This window comes from Thunnus thynnus, chromosome 20 (genome assembly GCF_963924715.1).
Source record: "Thunnus thynnus chromosome 20, fThuThy2.1, whole genome shotgun sequence".
NCBI lineage: Eukaryota > Metazoa > Chordata > Actinopteri > Scombriformes > Scombridae > Thunnus > Thunnus thynnus.
This window is the reverse complement of record NC_089536.1, coordinates 27,009,625-27,024,338: the sequence shown is the minus strand read 5'-3', so window position 1 is coordinate 27,024,338 and position 14,714 is coordinate 27,009,625. Positions and strand designations below refer to the sequence as shown.

Genomic DNA, 14,714 nt, shown 5'->3' with positions numbered 1-14,714 from the left:
GATGGAACAGTGACTCTTTTAACTAACTCGCACCTTTAAACTCTATGACAGAATACGGTAATTAATCAGTTTTGACTGATTCCAATGTAAAAAATATTGTTAACAGCAATTTGACCTTTCCCACAATTAACATCTTGTGACTGGGTCCATTTAGCTGTAAAAAGTACAATCTACAAACAGGTTCAACACTGACTGACTGATAAAAGTGGTTCATTGAGTGACTTCAGAACCACTAAAGATATAAGGCAGAGGAATGTTTGAAACGATCTACTTCCTACAACATGTCATCCAACCACATCTGAAGGCAAAGATGTTTATAGTAATTCTATATTTCTATATATTCTATATTTCTTCTACCAACTGGAAGCCTGCTGTCACAAGCCCCTTTACTATGAAGCTAGTGCTAATGAGAGAAAGGACTTCCTGTGATTTCTCATAAAATAAAAGCCATTTTATTTCTGGTGAAAAGCTTAAAAATCCTGAATTACAACCACAGCATACTTTTTGCATAATGTCCTGCCTCCTGCATGCTCTACCCAGGCGCCACCCCTTGCCTAAACAAATGTAGTGTTTCCAGTAGGCAAGAAAATGTGTGATACATGTGTGAAAGTGCAACTCCAGAAAATGTCCGGACCCAATTCTCCAGACATTATGTGGAGTTCATATGTGAAAAGGGCTATAGAGAGGGGCAAGATGCAGTAGCCTACTGTTCAAATTATAACGTGACACTATTGTTATAACGAGATAAATTGGTCTCAGGTAGAGGTGGACTCTCAGTGATGTACTCCGCTTGTGAACTGGCACTTGGCCTTTTGCAATGAAACTACAAGAAGGCTTGATCCCACACTTTCTCCATCTACTATGGGCTCTTAAGCATGAAATGGCCCGTTTTTCAGTGCTGGTGTGTGGAGAGGGGCACACATCGTGCCCTCTATCTCATGTGTTAATTTTCCTCCAGCTATTAGTAGATAGAAAGTGTGGCTCTACTTACGGGTAAAAGATATGCTGCAGCCATTTCGTCCTACCATGAAGGTTATGGAGAGAGATCTTTCTTTTGGCACCCCCTGGTTAAGTGAAGTTAGATAAGTGTTAACTTGCTGACATTAGTTTCTGTTCTATCCGTTAACAGTTTATAATGTTTGCATGTGTTTGCAGGTGCTCTTGGCTAATGCTAGCTAACGTCTGTTCCACATGGTAATGTTCCGCTTCAAAATGGTGTTTGTTAAGGTTGAACAAGTGATTTGTTGCTTTTATAACATTAACTTAGCAAACTTTTCAAAGAACGAGGTCATAGTTGGTCATTAGCAGAGGTTGGTTAACGTTTTACAGTGGAGTTAATGTTACAGCAACTGAGCTGTTGAGCTAAAAGTTTTCTTATGTCCTGTTTTACAAGTTCTTGTCAAAATGCAGTGGAAGTGTAAGTATTGTGAGTTTATATGTGAGAAACATATAATCATATATAGATATTAAAACATTACAGGTTAAAACGTGGGACCTACAGTAGACCTGTACTTTTTCCTTGCTTACATCAAGAATGTTTTTGCTCCATTAATACATTTAAGGTCCACTTATCCAAGATTCACCAGGATGCCCAGGATGCACTGTGTGAAACCTTTCACTGTCAGTTATGTGATTTTTCTGCACCCTGCCCACATAAAGGATATAACTTTCATACTAATGTGTACTCCACATTTAATGAACATAGAAGTAAACACCACAGAACAAACAATTGGAGGATGTTCAAGCCAGAAGCCTCTGGTAGTGCAGCACCCCTGAGTCAGAGGTCAGTGAGGATTCCAGCAATGAAGAGCTTCATTATTTGGGGAACAGTTGGAGCACAACCTAGCAGCTCTTTTTTTTAAGATGCAAACCATCTTTCATATTCCAGAAAGTTCTATACAAGAAGAAATGCTACAGCTTTTACAGATATGTGAACTGTCCCAGGCACTGCTGCATAATTCAGTCAAGGATGTCAACACAGAGATGTAGATGATTCAGTTTTGAGACAGTTACACCTGGGACACAGCCTGCGTGAGCAGGGCGTGTGCGACGTAGAACCTCTTGCTTTTCATTTCAGCGCCCATGTTAACAGATTAGAGCAGCAGCACAGCCACATATTGTTTATTTATTTTTAACAATTGAGCACATGTTTCTTAATCGTTTTCTGACTAAACTAAATATTATATTAATATTATATTATAATTATTATAATTGAATGATATGAAACATGCTATTATTGATGACCATTATCAAAGCCAAAGCTATGTAGAAAGAAAGAGCTGGCAGCAGAAGCGCCGCAGCAGCAACACTGTCTGTGTGGACGCTGGAAGCATGCGAGATGCAGCAGTTCAGCGTCGCACACACACTGCTGAGGTTCAAGCAGGCTGTGTGTCCCAGGCGTTAGTCAGGGCTGCCTCAGAGAGCAATGTCATAACAAGATTTTGTGGCAAGGATGATTCCTTATCAACCACTGAAAGGAGAGCAGCATATTTGAGCAAAATCTTTTCATTGGTTACCAGTGGAGTATATTATTGATAGAGAAAAAAAAAATCTAGTGCTGTATATGTTCCTCTACATGCAGCGCTACAGAAAATGTCGAACAGGGCAAACATTTTGAACAAATCTCTTCCAGTACAAAAGCATGTGCCACATGAGTACAGTACATACAGAGATGGTTCATACTGTAAAGAGAATGACCTCCTTAAAGGAGGGGAGTTCAAAATTGCTGTTGGACTTTACACAGATGAGTTTGAAGTGTCCAATCCTTTAGGACATCTAAAAAGAAACACAAAATGAGTGTAGTGTATTAAGTGATAGCTAATGTGCCTTCAAAATATAGGTCAGCACCTTCATGTTGTTCGTGATTACCCTCCTGACATCCTGCATGACCTTTTGGAAGGCATTGTTCCTGTTGAGTTATTGCACTGGTCTTTAATGACAAAACTGACCAGCCTCAGCCTAATGCACATGGCTTCTCTGCCAAATGGACCATAGGTGGAAATGGTCATGAGAACTGGGCCATAATCAGACTGCTCCCACTTCTCATTGGCCATAAAGTACCTGAAGGAGACAATGCATGGAACATTCTGATGCTCCTCAAAGACACTGTTGAGTTGACTGTAGCAACAAGGCACACTGAGTCAATACATTTCCTTGATTGCAAAGTGTCAGAACACAGAGAACTGTTGCAAACTACATTCCTTGATTACAGATTATGTACAAAACACCACTTCGGTTAGCATTATCCCCAGCTATTAAGGCATTTGGTCCACTTTCAGACATCTGGACAATGTGCTTTGAGGGAAAACACAAATTCTTCAAACAAGGCATTCATAATGCTCACAACTTCAAAAATGTAGCTCTTACACTGGCTGTAAAGCATCAGACTATGATGGCTTACTATTTAGACACAAGTTCATTTTTCAAGCCAACAGTTGAAACTGACAAGGGTTACTACAGCATCAGTCACATGAGAATGTCCAACATGTTTTCTGCTAGAGTTCCTCAGCTTGCAACAGTTCTTGTTGCATCATCAGTCTTTGTAGATGGAAGTAGATTTTGTCCTGATATGATACTCTCTGTTGGTTCATTCTCAGGCCTCCCTAAATTTGAGCAGATCAAACAGGATTTGCCAATTAACACAGAGATCCTGTTTGTCTGCAATGCGATGACTGCATGGTACCATGAGCATTCCAGATCTTTGGAACTCTGTGACAGCACTAACCCCTCTGTGTGTGTTGTGCAACTGAAAGAGCTGAATGATGTTTTCCCTCTCGCAGCATACAGATTTGGAGACAATTTAATAGTGACACTTAGGCGTTATATTCTGCGTTAAAAAGTCATATTGTGATTGCTGCAATCAATCCAATTTTTCATAGATATTGTAAACTGTTTCTTGATGCACAGCACCTGTCACGTAAACATTTATGTATTGTAACTTTCCTCTCATACTTCTTCCCAAGAGAAAAAAGCGGAATGAAATTAAGCAACAAGCCTATTACTACCTAGTGACACTAGCAACCCTCTAGCAATGGCTCAGCAACCAACTGTTCTTGAGGACATGCATATTTCTAACAGCTAATAATTATTTTTATTCCCAGGATATGATGGCACACCAGAAGAAGACTTTGAGGGTCATTCTCACAGAGGTGGATATAAAAATGTTCCTGAATACGAGGCCTGCTACAGTTGAGGATTTGATGAGCAAGCTTAAAGAATCACTGGGACTTCATTACAACTTCAGTCTCCAATACAAAGATCCTGGATTCAATTACAAACTATGCAATCTGACAGGTATTGAAGATCTTCCAGAAAAACCAACAGTCAAAGTCATCCCCATACTTGAGCTGGTACCTGTCTCAGCATCTGATGAAATCTTGAGTGACACATCCAGTGCAGCAGATACAGAGATCTTCTCAACAACATCTCAGGAGCGACGGAAACAGTGGCCAGAACTATTTGAAATCCTAATTTTTTCTGTTGATGTAGAGTATAGATTTAGGTGAGCAGATTTGCTGTATCTGAGTGAAGGAACACACCTGAAAGTATCAAAAGAGCTAAAACATGAGATCCTTGAAAGATTGGCAGAGAGCATGTATAGCAACACAGCATACCCAAAGAATGCTCAGTTCAAAAGTGTTGCAGCAGCACTGATAAGCAAGCAAACCTGTCTCCAGGAATGAGGCTCAACCAGTCTTTCTAATCTAAAATACAAAATGTCTAATTACAGAACAAAGCGCATTTTTAATTTTTATTATTGTAAATTAATTGCTGTATGTTTTGTTCTATGTATTCTTTTTTACTGTAAAGTGTATTGGGACTGTGCTGCATGGTGATTCTACACTTTAAATAAAATTGATTGATTGATTGATTGATTGATTGATTGATTGTCTTTGATCAGGATGTATCCTTTAACTCCCACATAAAACAAATTTCAAGGATTGCCTTTTTTCACTTTTTTTTCATTTAAGTGCATTGCAAAAATCAGACACATCCTGTCTCAAAAAGATGCAGAAAAACTAGTCCATACAGTTGTTACTTCTATGCTGGATTATTGCAGTTCCTTATTATCAGGCAAGTCTCTAAAGACTTTCTAGCTGGACCGGAATGCAGCTGCACCTGAACTGACAAAAACTACACTTCCCGTAAAATCCAGAATAGAGTTTAAAATTCTTCTCCTCACCTACAAAGCCCTTAATGGTCAGGCACCATCTTAAAGAGCTCAGAGTACCCTATTACCCCATTAGAACCCTGTGCTCCCGGACTGCAGGCTTACAGGTGGTTCCTAGAATCTCCAAAAGTATAATGGGAGGCAGAGCCTTCAACTATCAGGCTCATCTCCTGGGGAACCATCTTCCAGTTTCAGTCTGGGAGGCAGACACCCTCTCTAACTTTAAGAGTAGGTTTAAAACTTTCCTTTTAGATAAAGCTTATAGTTAGCACCGACCTAGGCTTGTCTTGGACCAGCCCCTAGTTATGCTGCTATAGGCCTAGACTGCTGGAGGACTTTCCATGATGCACTGAGCTCCTTGTTCCTCCTACCCCTCTCCATCTCTTCACATTCATGTACCATTAATACTTGTTACTAACTTGACATCTTCTCCATAGTTTTGTGCTTTATCTCGCAGGAGACCTGTGGCTGCAGCCTGACTGCTGTCCAGCTGACGCCCACCTCTGCTGCTATTATTATTAGTCATTATTACCCACTGCTACCGCTATCATTATTAGTCATATTTCTATTATTATTATTGTTCTTGTTGTTATTGTTATTATTGTTGTTGCTGTGCTTCTCTGTGTCTCTCTCTATCCTTTCGCCCTCCCTCTTTCTCTCTCAACCCAACCTGTCAAGGCAGATGGCTGCCCACCAGGAGCCCGGTTCTGCTTGAGGTTTCTTACTGTTAAAGGGGAGATTTTCCTTGCCGCTGTCGCCAAGTGCCTGCACATGGGGTAATGTTGGGTCTCAGTAAATTAAAAAGTACGGTCTAGACCTACTCTATGTGAAAAGTGCCCTGAGATAACTTTTGTTGTGATTTGGTGCTATACAAATAAAACTGACTTGACATGACCTAGTTTTAAGAAATCATTGTATTCACAGCGGTGAATCTTCCCTTTAATACTTGCTCATAGCACGTTTGTCATAGAGTATTTTGCACACAGGAGATATATGGGGCTAGAACAGTGACAGTTAAATTTTGACATCAAAAATAAAATTTCGCATTAAAAACAAAACCTGAACTGAAGAAAGAAACATTGGCATTGAAACACTATTGGAAAAAGTTGTATTGGTACTGAAACAAGTATTGCCACAGGAACAGGGGTCGCAAATTACTGTTTTTCAGTTTCAAGTTTCTGTCACTGTTTTAGCATAGAGAGGAAGGCCTTTGCTAGGCCTACATTACCCAGTATGCTTTGCAGTCCAATGAAGATGTCCAAGGGCGATGGCGTCATGGCAGAGATTCTGAGTCAGACTGTTGTAATTTTCGCTCCAGGACTGTTAATATGTCACTTTATTAAGATTTTATATGTTTTCAGGCGAGAAAGTAAGATGTAGATTCCCAAAATGTGGTCAGTTTATCCAAATAACGTCTTTGTAAATCTGATCGGACATTTTTAGACATGTGGGAAGCTGCTGGCCATGGGAGATCAGTGTCATCTCAGCTGCTAGCAGCCCGACTCCTGCGATGATTGGCCGGTAAACATCTGTCATCATCCATGAACTGATGTGTGCAGCTCTTTGGTAATTTACTGCTGGCTCTAATGTCTCAGTAGCATTTTGAAATATGATATAACTCCTTTTGGGAGATAAATGTTGGTCTCAAAGATGAACTCTAACAACTGTAGCTGCCACATTACTTTATCTGAATGTAAAGTGAAGCTTCATGTTTTTACTAGACAGAACAACAGCGCTGCCTCTGAGGCTCTATATGTACAGATATCACCACATTTCAATAAATATAAATGTATTAAGATGAACAGATAAGTCTATATTAAATTTTATTTTATTTTATTAAGCTATATAACAGTATGGATTTTTATTATAGCTACATTACAGACTTAATAACAATTTACTGCATCTCTGTCAATGACGTTTTTTTTTGTGAAAAAAAGTGTCAGTAGAGCTTTGAGTTGAGATTATTTTGTCACACTACAGTCTGTGTTGAAGCTGAGCTGCTGCTGTCAGCAAGTATGCTGCTGCACAGGGAGGCAGAGGAAAGGAGAGCATATAGAGAATGGACAGGCTCTTCTCTCTACTGGACAGATTAATTGAAAAATAATAAATATTGAATGAATTAATTAAAATAAAGTAATTGTTAAATACATTGTTTATTTCATTTACAGTGGTCTGTACTACTTAAATAAAGTACATAAGAAGTGGAATAACAGGGTGTCTGCAGGTTCTTAAAAAGTCTTAAATTCAATTTTATAAATATTAGGCCTTAGAATATGTGTTTATGTACATTTTTGGTTCAGATGAGCAGGGAGTCCCTGGTGGTGCTGCTGGACCTGGATGGGCTGCCAAAGTAACACAATTAAAATTTCTGGCACCATGTCTCCTGGCTGTGTCCCGATTACCAACTGCAACTGTCAAGACTGCTAGGTGACAGGAGCAGCACTTTGCAGCACAATAGTAAGGGCGGGAACAGCTGGAGACACAAATAGGAAATTCTCCGTAGACCAGATCGTCTTATTTAGCAACGCTCGGTTCGGCCTTTGCAGTCTACAAAGGACACACCTTTGTAGATCATGTCCTTCAAAGGATGTGTTCCCTGAATTGACTCAGAGCTATCTTTGTCAGACCCCAAGGCATACCGGGTAATGTAGGCCCAGCAAGGGCCCTCCTCTGTATGCCAAAACAGTGACAGAAAGGTGAAACCGAAAACAACACAGTGACACTGAAAAAAACTGACACTGTAAAAAAAAAAAAAAAACTGTCACTGAAAGACAGACAGACATGACAAAAATCTGAAGATTGACATTGAAAAACACACCATAATACAAAAAATATCTAAATAAAATAAGATAATGAGATTGTAATTTTTTTTAATGCCTGTGTTTTATTTTTCAGTGGAACTTTTTGCAGTTTCCTTTTGCAGCTCAGGTTTGTTTTCAACAAATTTTATTTTCAATGCCAAAATTTAACTGTCACTGTTCTAGACCCATGGAGATACTGTGGTGCTTCAATTCACATACTGTATGAAAGCCTGGAAGTCTCCTATTTGCCAGTCCAGTGTTTTCATAAAGGGTGTTGAAAGCATGTTGCTACAGAGAGGGTTTGAACCCAGGAAGAGACAGAAAGGTGTTTTCTTGCAGAAAGAAAATATGGTCACTTCTGGCTCCAAAAATCAAACATGGTGATGGTCAAATCCAAGATGGCAATGGTCAAATCGCTACACTCATAGCTTCAAAACAGCAGTTCACAAACCAATGGGTGACATTAAAGTGACTATATCCATATTTTTTTACAGTCTATGGTTACAACCAATCATTTAAATGTTTAGAACAAGTCCAATTTGATGTAGAAAGAAAACTATTTTAATTCTAGTTTTGCATTCTTCAACCACAGATTAATAAATAAGGTCCATGCGTGGGGACCCAGATGGATCACTGCGGCAGTTTTTTGAGGTGGTAATATAAGACTGATGCTGAGCAAGTAAGGTTTTGTCACAAGCTGTGGAGAATTGCACAACTGTCTGTGAAACATCATCACCAGCCCATATGTGGTGCACCAATCTTAGGCAATGTCGGTCCACCCTCTACAGCATTAACAGAACTCATCTGCGGACCTGTGGTGGCAGAAGCCCCTCAACTCAATTTTGATTCAGTTCTTCTGACAAACTGATGTGAGCTCCTTTTAGTACACTCTAATAAGTAAATAAGGACTGGCATCTCAGCAGGTTTCTGATAATCATAGTATGACCCCTGTTATTCTGACTCTCTTATACAGTGTTTGCATATGGTATGGAAAAAAACAAGCTCATTAATCACCTGGGTTAAGAGCTGACTTGTCTGTGCACCAACTCTTCAAACGCTATCATCTTGATGGGAATGCATCTGATAGAACAGGATAACACCTGATAGGGAAAGGCAGAATACTCAGGATTCATTCTATATGCAGACACTTAAAGATTGTCCGAGGACTTGGAATAACGTGTGTGTGTGTGTGTGTGTGTGTGTGTGTGTGTGTGTGTGTGTGTGTGTGTGTGTGTGTGTGTGTGTGTGTGTCTCATCAGGCGCAGTGACAGCTCTACCTCCCAGACATGTTGTTAGGATGCAGGGAGAGATTAGCATACACATACTGCATTTCCCATGAATACAGTTGTCAAGATCTGTCACTGCTGATGCTGACACCACAGAGCACACAGCATTAACCCACAGACTTACCCCCTATCACTCCTCTGGACAGCAGACCAGCGGACGAGAGGAAGAAGAAGGATGTAAACAGGGAGAAGTGTAAAGAAAAAACAGGGGGAAGAGGTGCTGAAATAAAAAGAAGTATGAAGGAAAGGCAAGGACAGGAAAGGAGAGAGAAAGAAGGAGAGGAGGACAGAAAAGAGGGTTAAAGACAGGCTTAGATAAAGGGAGTTGGGAAAAATGTAGACAAAAGGTAGAAAGGAGAAGGGATAAGAAAGGAAAAGAAAGAAACAGGAATGGAGGAGAGGAGGGGAAAACAGAGGGGAAGTAGTGAAGGAGAGTACAAGAGAGGAGAGGATTAGTTGTGTGTCATCGTGGAGTGATCACACACAACCCTCATCCATCACAGACCCAACAGGAGGGAAGCCCTGCAGTCTTATCGTCCACTCCACTGCTACTGGTGGCTGACATTTTTATGTGGAAAAGCTACATATTGGGCTAATGCCTTTTTGTGTCTTCTGTAAAGCACTTTGAATTGTCTTGTTCTTTAAAAGGTGTTATCTAAATGAATTTGCCTTGCTTTGCCTAATAATGTAAAGTGGAAGCAGTGTAGTGACAGGCCCAGAGAGGAAACCTTGGCAGACTGTCACCAGTGCATCACTTGCATGGTTATTGCTGAATCCACACATGCTGAACAGTGTGCCTGAACAGACACCTTCCTGCACTGAGGAGCATCCCACTCCAGGTGTCAGGCATCAGGGTCAGCTAGCCTATATACATGAAGGATAATGAACCCATAAATATAAGAGGAAAAGTTTAATTCTTTTGAAAACATTTTGCTTCATTTGGCCTAACAATCTGTCTGTGTAGGTGCAGAAGCACACACACACGGACCCAATGACCTCTGTATTAAAGGCATATGGATGTCAAGGACACTGGACAGAACTAAAAACCCAGCCTTCTCACCTCCAGCTATGGGAGGAAAATGGACAGTTTTGGAAATTAGCAACTTTGTTTTTCTTTTCAGATACAAACAGACCATCCAAACTTGGATGGGCCACCCTCCCTTCTTCTGCTAGCTCCTATCTCTTAAGTCATAAATTTTGGGAGAAGCTCCATTCCTTTGAGTTGCTCTCCTCCTCTGTTTTCTTTTATTTATGGTAAGTGTCTGAATTGGTCAGATACCACTAAAAACATATGTATCAATATGTATAGACTTGACCAATGTTCACTTTCTGTTTTAGAACTATTAATTAGATTGATATTATGGAAATTCAAACTCTGCTTCAAAATTTGTTAATTAAAAGTCACACATATTATTGCATTTGATTTATTTGATATTAACCAGTGTACGTGTATTATTTATCTATGGTTTGATTGCTAGGATAATGCTTCCTTAATAGATTTAATTACAGTTTAGAAAATTAAGGTTTATTGATTTTATTCTGTACTTGTACTATGTGGTTAATCAATATTACAATTATTAAGTTTTTCTAGGGAGGGAAGTTTTCTCTCCACAAAAAGTAATTAATTAGTAATCAATGCAGTCCCTCAAAAGGGTGCCAAAGGATCCTCTTTCTCCAAAATCATGCCTCCTAACTATAAGAAGTTCTACAACTCTTTGTCTGCCTCTTCTTCACTCATGACCTTTTTGGCTGTTGCTCCTCTTCTGTTTTTGTTTTTTTCTTGCTGCTTCTTCTGTGTTCCTCTTGGCCCTGCAGCCGGGATGGCCTGGCATTGTGGGTGTTTTTTCTATGGCAGAAAGCTGAGGGCTCCAGAAAGAGACTCAACTAAGAAGCAAAAGAGTGCAAAGATGCCTAAGCCACAAGCCGAGCCATGCCATTTGACATGTCTATTATATTGTAATCTCTTATTTTCATTGTGTAGTTAAACTTTTTAAAGACTCTTCCAAGGACTCTTCTGATTAGTTTAGAGCTCCATGCATCCAACTCTGCAGCCTGCCACTAAATGCACTGAGACTGAGACTGCGGTTGAAAAGTAAAAAGTACGTCCTATCGTCTTTTCCTAACCACTTTTCCTTAGAAAACTTGCTGACATGGAAAACATCACAAGGTCAAGGAAAGATGTGAAGGAGAATTCGTAAGGACTTAGGAAAAGGCAAGGGCAGTGCTAAGAGAATCTAACTGCACTTACACTGGGCTATGTAATTATGCAATGGTGGCTGATGGTGGCACTCAACGAATGTCACTTTTATATTTTGAGACAGTACATTTACAAAGATATTAAATTAATACACAGTTTCTGACATGAAAACACAGCATTTGTATTGTGCTACTTTTACACATTAAAAAAACACTCTAATGTCTTTAAAAAGGCGTCCAACCACTCCATCATATTTTTTGGCCAACTGGTGGTTCCACTCGATGAATCTGAGGTTCATCTTAAGAGCTGTGGCCGTTCACTTCCCCCTGAAGCGGTAGATGTTCTCTTTACAAGAACACCAGGCTCTCTCAATATGTTGTGTATGAGACCTGTCTGTAGATACACAAAGTGTCGCCTATGGTTGGCATGATAATGGATGGAACCATCTTATGACAGTCTTTGAAAAGCTCTCCAACAATCTGTGATAAAAACAAAACTAATAAAAACAAACTACTGAAAATTAAACTGAAGCTAAACCAATTTCGACATGAAATTCAAAAATAGTATAGAGTAACAGGCTAATTCAAAAGAGAAAAATATAATATCTCTAAAAGGAGAAAAGACCTCCAGGCCACACAAAACACACACAACCGCTGACTTAGGAAAAATAATTGAAAATATATTTATAAAGGCATTCTGTCCTTTTTCATTTTCTTGATAGCTTCTTTTTATACATGCAAAGCATCTCTTTAGGGGTCCAGAAGTTAAGCAGAAATTACTTGGAAATTAGGCAGCAACAACTCATTTCAATTTAGGGGTCCACTCAGTAGAAATTAGACATAAACTAGTTGGAAGTTAAGCTGGTATGATCCACAGACGCTAGGCAGAAATTACTTGGAAATTAGGCAGGAACAACTCACTTCAATGTAGGGCTCCACTCAGTAGAAATTAGACAGAAACTAGTTGGAAATAAAGCTGGTATGATCCACAGAAGTTAAGCAGAAATTACTTGGAAATTAGGCAGCATCAATTCACTTCAATTTAGGGGTCAGTTCAATAGAAATTAGACAGAAACTAGTTGGAAATTAAGCTGCAACAACTCACTCATTTACCATGAAACTTGAGGTGAATGCTGGGGTAATTTTGTGGTAATTTCAACAAAATTTCAAGTAACTTACTTATTTATTATATATATATTTATTATATCTACTTACCATGAAAGTTGAGACAAATTTTGAGGTAATTTTGGTGTAATTTCAAAGAAGTTACTAGCTAATTATCACCTAATTACCATGAAATTTGAGGTAAATTTTGGGGTAATTTCAAAGAAATTTCAAAGAAGTTACTTGCTAATTACCACCTAATTACCATGAAATTTGCGGACCCGTAAAATGAAGTGTTACTGATTTATCTTTTTTTGGAGCAATGATTTTGATGTCTTGCGTGCCTTACCCACAAATGTTCTGGTCTAATGCCTTATGAATCCCTACCATAAGCGACAAAATCAGGCATGACAGATTTTTCAATCTGAGGAAACATCTAAAAGTAGTCATTGATGATGACATTCCAGAAGACATGAGGAAAGCTGACAGAGTCTGGAAGACAAGGCCTTTTATGGATCGCATTCTCAAAGGCTGCTTGCTTCAGGCTCGACCAGAATGTGTGTCAATTGATGAGCAGATAATCCCAGTAACAGGAGCCTGTCCATTTCAACAGAATGTGCCACTAAAGCCCAATCCAGTTGGCATGAAGAACTTTGTGCTGGCTTCAGCAGATGGCATTGTGGTGGAATTTGAAGTGTATCAAGGTGCAAACGCCCTGAGTTCACAGGTTCAGGAAGCGGAGGGACTGGCTTTGGGAGCTTGGTCATCGAACATCTGGCTAAAACTCTGCATCCTGGTACAAAAGTATACTGTGATCGGTTCTTCACAACCATGAAAGCTGTGGATCAAATGCTGTGGAAGCAGGTGTACCTGACTGGTACAGTAATGAAGAACCGTATCAATAAAGCACTGCAGAAGCTACCAAGTGACCAAACCATGAAACAGCAAGGAAGAGGTGCCTCAGCATCAGTTACCAAGGGAGATGGGAAGGTATGTGTTGTGAAGTGGTATGACAACAAACCCATTTTGATGCTTTCTGCTGTTCATGCTGAACAGCCAGAAGACACCTGCCAGCGATGATCCAAGAAAGACAAACAATATGTGACTGTCCCATGACCAACTATTGTCTGCGAGTACAACTCCAGGATGAGTGGGGTTGACTTGGTAGACAGGATGATGAGTTACTACCGAATGAGCGTCCGAACCAAGAAGTGGACTATTCGGATGCTAATGCACTTCACTGATCTCGCTTTAGCCAACAGCTGGCTATTGTATTGCAAAGACAACACTGGATGTAGTACACCAAGAAAGGGCATAATGCACTTCCTTGAGTTTCGCATGACAGTGGCTCAGGCATACTTGACCAAGTGTGACACTGATGTCGAACATGTACAGGAAAAAAATGCACACCTTTCGCAACAAGGCAAGAGACGTGAGGTCACTCCAGTACCCCATGTCAACTTCTGCTGCACATCTTCCAGACATGGTCAATCTGAAAAACCCAATGCGTCGCAGAGAAAACGGCTGCTCTGGGAAATCTTGTGTGTTACATGTAGTATGTTCCTGTGCTTGCAAACTGAACGCAACTGTTATGCAGCATTTCACACAGGCCAATAGGTGTGATAGACTGTTCCTACTGAAAAAAGGACATTCCTAGTTTGGAGTATGGAGCAAGGAAAATTACAAGTTACAAAAGTCACAAAGCTTTTACATAGGTTGCATTGTTTGCATTTTTGTTTTTGCACAGCCATGTTCGGGCATTGAAATGAGAGGTTTTTGAACAGTTTTATACTTTGTTACACACCATTCCTATGCTTGCAAACTGAATGCAACTGTTTTGCAGAATTTCATACAGGCCAATAGGTTGGACAGACTGCTCCTATAGACAAAAAGGAAATTCCTAGTTTGGAGTAGGAAGCAAGGAAAATTCATACAAAGGTACAAAAGAACAAATCACAAGGTTTTTACAAAGGTTGCATTGTTTGCAGTTTTGTTTTTGCATAGCCATGATCTGGCATTGAAATGAACAGTTTTGAACAGTTTTAAACTTGAACAGTGACAATGAACAATTAACAGTTTTATACTTTGTTACACACCATTCCCATGCTTGGAAACTGAATGCAGGCCAAGAGGTTGGATAGACTGTTCCTATAGACA

At 39.7% G+C, this 14,714-nt stretch overlaps 1 pseudogene; it reads left to right on the top strand.

Moving 5' to 3' along the window:
- Positions 1-14,174, top strand: part of LOC137172634 (piggyBac transposable element-derived protein 3-like) — a 35,458-nt pseudogene extending 21,284 nt beyond the window's left edge.
- Positions 14,175-14,714: the final 540 nt, after the last annotated feature.